At 45.4% G+C, this 6,083-nt stretch overlaps 1 long non-coding RNA gene across 1 annotated transcript; it reads left to right on the forward strand.

Annotated features, from left to right (window-relative positions):
- The first annotated feature begins 1,790 nt into the window (after window positions 1-1,790).
- On the forward strand, window positions 1,791-4,752 carry LOC134760032 (uncharacterized). The gene is made up of 2 exons (XR_010136935.1): window positions 1,791-2,139; window positions 2,853-4,752. It is a non-coding gene; the product is annotated as an uncharacterized LOC134760032 (long non-coding RNA).
- Window positions 4,753-6,083: the final 1,331 nt, after the last annotated feature.

Here is a 6,083-nt window from a genome sequence, read left to right on the forward strand (position 1 = left end):
ATTGAATAAATGAAATATAATTACATCATGTACAAAACTTTACATAGTTTCCTTGCTTGATCATTATTCCTGTAAGACTCCACAGTAATATCTAATTGTATTTTTAGTGAGGAAGCTATTTTGGCCTGACCTTCAAAACTGTCTTTGCATTTGGTAGGACAAAAGACTGGCAAAAAAAAGCCTGAGGGGTTATTTTAAGTATTCTTAGGATTTAGTGTTCCTCAGACTGAGTTAACTGACTTGTGAAAAAACTAAAGGGACAGGATACTCAGTAAATATGAATGTAACAGTTCACTCCTCAGTATTTCTGGAACAGGAAGGAGTTTTCCTCATGCCCCCAACTGCCTCTAGCCAAATAGAAAAGCAAGAGGACAAAATTCTTTAAATCTTAAAAGGAAGCTATGGGTAAGCAGTGACATATACAGACTAGCACATAGGTCATCAAATTTGTCTCCCTGGGATATTTATAATCAATCCCTAATGACTAATATCTAATCTTCTATAATAATAAACTATATAATCAAATATTATACACAAATTCATTCATAGTGTTTTCTGCCAGCATGTAAGTGCCACACCTAAAGAACTTCAAACATTAAGTATTTTCCATTTGGATCACCTGGGGGAAGATTTGCACTACGGATTAGTGGGCTCCATTCCGCATATACTCACACAGAATGTCTGCACATGGAGCTCAGGATTCTGCATTTTCAATCATATCCTCAAGTAGTTCTCCAACAACCTGTCTCCAGCCCAACTTTGAGATCCATTTGTTACCAAACTCTGACTTCAGAAGCTTTCATGTACATCGGAAGTAATCTCGGTGTGGGAAAATTCCAAAGCACAGGAGGCAGTGATACTATTTGCATTATTCCTGAGATGATTCCAGCTACATACACCTATTATCCAGCATTTATGTCTTGATATGAGGCTTGCATTCAGTTGACCCTATTGATATCCAAGTGTACACAACTGACCTGTCAGGCTATAGCAACACTCTTCACTTAAATGTAGGGAGAATTTGTACAGGGCTTAGCTGAAGCTCATCATGGGGTATGAAGTGACTCAGTCTCATTGCTATAACCCTGGGGTTTAGAAGTCACTGAGTAAATGCTTAAAAAACTCTTTTGGGTTAATACATGAGAATATATTTAGCTCCTCAGATAGCCAAAGAATCAAGGGGAAGGGGTCAAGCAAGATGGCCAAATAGAAGTGTCCATTGATTGCACCCCCACACATACCAGCAGAAACACCAAATTTAACAACTACCTACACACAAAAAAGCACCTACATAGGAAACAAATATCAAGTCAACTATCACAGTACCTGATTTTAACTTCGTATCACTGAAACAAGCACTGAAGAGGTTAGGAAAGACAATTTTGAATCACTAAGGCCACCACTCCCCCATCTCCCTTAGCTGCCACATGGAGCTGAGACAGAATCTGAGAGCATGGGGGAGGGAGAGTGCAGCAACTGTGGAAATCTCCATTGAACTCAGTGCTGCCCTGTCACAGCCTACCCACAGAAGGAGCATTTAGACCACTTTAGCCGAAAGGGAATCGTCTATCCCAGCAGTCAGAACCTGAGTTTGGGAAAGCCTTGCTCAATAGGCTAAAGTGCTCTGGGGTCCTAAATACATTTGAAATTCAATCTAGGCCACAAGAACTACAACTGGAAGGCAAGTCCCAGTGATGTGCTGGGCTCAGAGCCAGTGGACCTGGACACCACTAGTGTGACACCTGTCAGGGCAGCCAAGGGAGTGCTTGCACAATGACTCCCCCAACCCCAGGCAGCACAGCTCACAGCAGTGAAAGTGACTCCTTCCTTCTGCTTGAGGAGAGGAGAGGAAAGAGTAACTAGGACATTGTCTTACATCATAAACATCAGCTCAGCCACAGTAGGATAGGGCACCAGTCAGAATCATGAAGCTGCCATTCCAGGCACTCGCTCCTGAAGGACATTTCTAGATACACCCTACATCAGAAGAAAACCCACTGCCTAGAAGGAAAGGACCTAGTCCTGCCAGGATTCATCACCTGCTGACTGAAGAACCCTCAGGCCCTAAATAACCAGCAGCAATACCCAGCAGTACACTCCATGGGCCTTGGGTGAGACTCTGAGATATGCCGGCTTCAGGTGAGACCCACCATACTCACAGCTGTGGCAGTCATGAAGGGACAATTCTTCTGCTGGAGAAAAGCAGAGGGAAAAGTAAAGGGGACTCTGTCTTGCAGCTTAGATAGCAGCTCAGCTACAGCAGGGTAGAGCACCAAGCCAGGTCTTGGATCCCCAATTCCAGATCTTGGCTCTTGGCTGGCATTTCTGGACCTGCCCTGGGTCAGAGAGGAATCCACTGTCCTGCAGCGTGAGTCCCAGGCCAGGCAGCATTCACCACAAGCTGACTGAAGAGCTCTGGGGCCTTAAGCGAACATTGGCGGGTAGCCTGGCAGGATTCCCCTTGAGCCTGTGTTGGATGTAGCACTGGGGAGAGGCTCCTCTGCCCGTGGAAAGGTGAAGGAAGACTGGAAGGACTCCATCTCATGGCTTGAGTGCAAGCTCAGCCACAGTAAAACAGAACACCATGTAAACTTCCCAGGTTGTTTACTTCGGTCCGTGGCTCTCAGACAGAACCTCTGGACATGCCTGGGCCTAGAGGAACTCATCACCCTGAAGGGAAGGACACAGCCTGGCTGGTATTGCCACCTGCTCTAGGGCCTTGTAGAGCTTTAGGGCCTGAGGCCCTTACTTCCAAGAAAGGAATAAACTTTTTTCTAGTGCAGCTAAACTGTAAAGCTCATAATACAAGTAAGTCTTCTGTGCATATTCACTTCCTTTCCTTCTTACCCAAGGTGCTGCAGTGTGAATCTGAAGGTGGCAGGTTCAACACTAAAGTGACGGAGTGCATGAAAGTTATGGTAGACTCAGAAATCTGTTCTTCAACAGTTAGACTGTATTTATGCTGGCTGGATTTTCTGTTTATTCACCTATTATCCTCTATCGCTGTCAGCAACCAAGAAACTCGCAGCCCATCTCACGCTGTCTTAAAGGGAACCAAGGACGTTTTGGACTCTTGGCCTGCAGGAAGCACGCGGCGCGGCGCCCCCTGCCGGCCAATACGACTGCCACGGGAACTGGAAGACCACTGAGGCTCTGGGCGGGGCGGAGTTGCCCATTCTCCTCCCACTTCTCCAGCAGAGGCTTCTTCTGGTGACACCCCGGGAGCCACAGCGATTTGTTTCCCTAAAGGAAGCGGTTTCCAACCTGGGTATCGTCCCTAATACCCTCCGAAGGAGCCCATTGAGGAGAAAGGAACAGAAAGTCCGGCAGAATGTAGAAGGACCCTATGATCCAGGACACGTACGGCCAGCCATCAGGAGGTTTTATGAGAGCAGCTGGTGGGAAGATCAGCCAGACGAGAAGGGGATTGTCTAGCAGCTTGGTTGGAACAAGCCTTTTCCAGAGAATTATTTCCGTAATTCAAGCTCCCTCCCAACCCTCCACTGCCACCTTATCCTCCACCAAAAGCCCTGACACTGTGGCAGGGATAGGGGACGTGGGGTTGGTGGGGAACAGGCTCTAAGAAAGACGCGGAAGCCTATACGTGTCTGAGAACAATGAGGGGTCCACGTGCAAGAGAAGAAGCATTTACAAAGAAGACATTGACAGTGCTGCAAAGATTTGAAGGCATAGGGTGCAAGTCATTCAGGTGCCGGTGTCAGGAGGAACCTAGCCATCCAGGTGAACAGGTGCCCCCTTCTTGCAGCCCACTCGCATGGGCCTGTTGGACTCCTTCTTATTTTTGGTAGTGGCAGTGAAGAGGTCAGGTCCCTGTGCTGGCAAAGCAGTCAGTGACGTTGACATCATGAGTACTGTTGTGGCAGCTGCACATGGAGGGGCTGTTGGTACAGGGCAGTGGTGGAGTTCTGCAGAAATCTGCTATGGTGGTCAGATTCTATGAATGAATGTGTGGATCTGCTTGCATTTACCCCTATAGATCAGCCAACGGCGCCTCATCATCACATCACAGTATCGGTGGTGTCCTCTAGGGACCCAAGACCTGGGGTTGTCTATATGTCGTGTCGAGAAGGGCAGGGCTGGAGTCAAGACAGTTAGGTCCAAAAGCAGGAAAAGGAGGAGGGTCCACATCAGATTCATGTTTCCTGTGAAAGCATTTCAAAGAAGAGCAGAGTCAAAAGAACAAGCCACGATCCTTTGTCCTGTTCCTAAGAAGTCTTGGCCCAACACTTAATGTTCGCAGTTCTCCCCTCCTGCCTTTTCTACACTTATTCTTCGTGTACTCATGGCAACAAGTGTTCTCACATCCTTCTTCCACCTCCTTGTCAATAATAGAGATGGCTACCGCCCTCTCAACCCTTCATGGGATTGTCCTATGTACAAGGTTATTTCCAAACCCCAAAGTGATTCTTGCTCCTTACCTAAGCAGACCAGTTAAACTAAAAACTTTCATCTCGAGGTGTTTGCATCTATCAGTCCATCTGATGCTCACCCATAGCCTTAAGATGAGGCAGGTATCATTGCCAACCCCTTTTTAGAGTGACTTAACTCAGAAGGGAATTGACAGATCCATATGACCTGCATCTTAGAAAATATTTTCACTCCCTTAAATACAAATGTCTGTTTAAACGTTGTTTTTAAAAATGTGAGCATTTCAATTCTAAGGGAGTAGAGTTTGTGTTTCCCCGACATATGTCTCTGTCTCAAAATAAAGATTCCCAACTCTTCCATGTATAGAGCCCATCTTCCAGAAATGTTCTAATTCTTGGTGATCAGGGATTCTGGGTGACTGGGTGTGAGCTTTCTGTCTCTAGGTCTAATATGTGACTCTTTTTTTAAATACCTGGGAGTTCCAGGAAAGGGTTTTCTGCAGACCAGATGACATCCACAGAGATGGATATTTTCCTCTCAGAGGTGGATACTCCTAGTAGAAATGGAATCCCCGTTGCCTCTCTCCTTCCTCTAATCTTGTAGAAATTTCATTGTGGATATTTTCTTCCCAGAGGTTAGGGTGCAGGCCATATGGAAAACCCTTAGGCCTGTCAATGATCTTAAACAGATTACCAGGTAATACTAATTGTATTCTTACTATTGCACACCTAAAATGTTCACCAGCATCACACAGAGTGCCTATGACATCACTGCAAATATGCAGAAACTTGGAGCTCGGTGTCTATCATAAGCTTTCTATTGGAGCTTGGCAAATCACCTTATCCTTCTACTCCTCATCTCTAAAGTGAAGATTATAGACAAAAGATCTCTTTCAGCTCTGACATTCTGTATTTTTGTATACATTACTGTGTGTTTGGGTTCACGTGTGATTTTGTATATATGCATATTGGCTTATACATGTTCAGGTTAGGAGAAATACTTAGTCTGCAAATTGAGTTTCCATTTCAGAATTGTTAATTTAATTAAGTGTAGTTTTTCTTTAAAGCAGTTGTTAGCAAGGTCAAAAAAATTGAATCACTATTATGTAAAGATCACAGCATAATCTGTTTTTGTCTCCACCATTAAAGTTATACGGGTTTTTTGGTGTTTGTTTGTTTGTTTTTGAGACCGAGTCTGGCTCTGTCACTCAGGCTGAAATCCAGTGGCGCAATCTTGACTCACTGGAAACTCCGCCTCCCAGGTTCAAGCAGTTCTCTGCCTCAGTCTCCTGAGTAGCTGGGATTACAGGCATGGGCCACCATGCCCAGCTAATTTTTGTATTTTTAGTAGAGAAGGGGTTTCACCATCTTTCCCAGGCTGGTCTTGAACTCCTGACCTCATGATCCACCAGCCTCGGCCTCCCAAAGTGCCAGGATTACAGGCATGAGCCACCATGCCCGGCCATATTCATTTATTTATATTTATTTTTATGTATTTATTTATTTTGAGATGGACTTTCACTCTTGTTGCCCAGGCTAGAGTGCAATAATGCTATCTCAGCTCACCACCACCTCCGCCTCCCAGATTCAAGCGATTCTCCTGCTGCACCCTCCCAAATAGCTGGGATTACAGGCATGTGCCACCACGCCCAGCTAATTTTGTACTTTTAGTAGAGACAGGGTTTGTCCATATTG

This window comes from Pongo abelii, chromosome 15 (genome assembly GCF_028885655.2).
Source record: "Pongo abelii isolate AG06213 chromosome 15, NHGRI_mPonAbe1-v2.0_pri, whole genome shotgun sequence".
Taxonomy (NCBI): Eukaryota; Metazoa; Chordata; class Mammalia; order Primates; family Hominidae; genus Pongo; species Pongo abelii.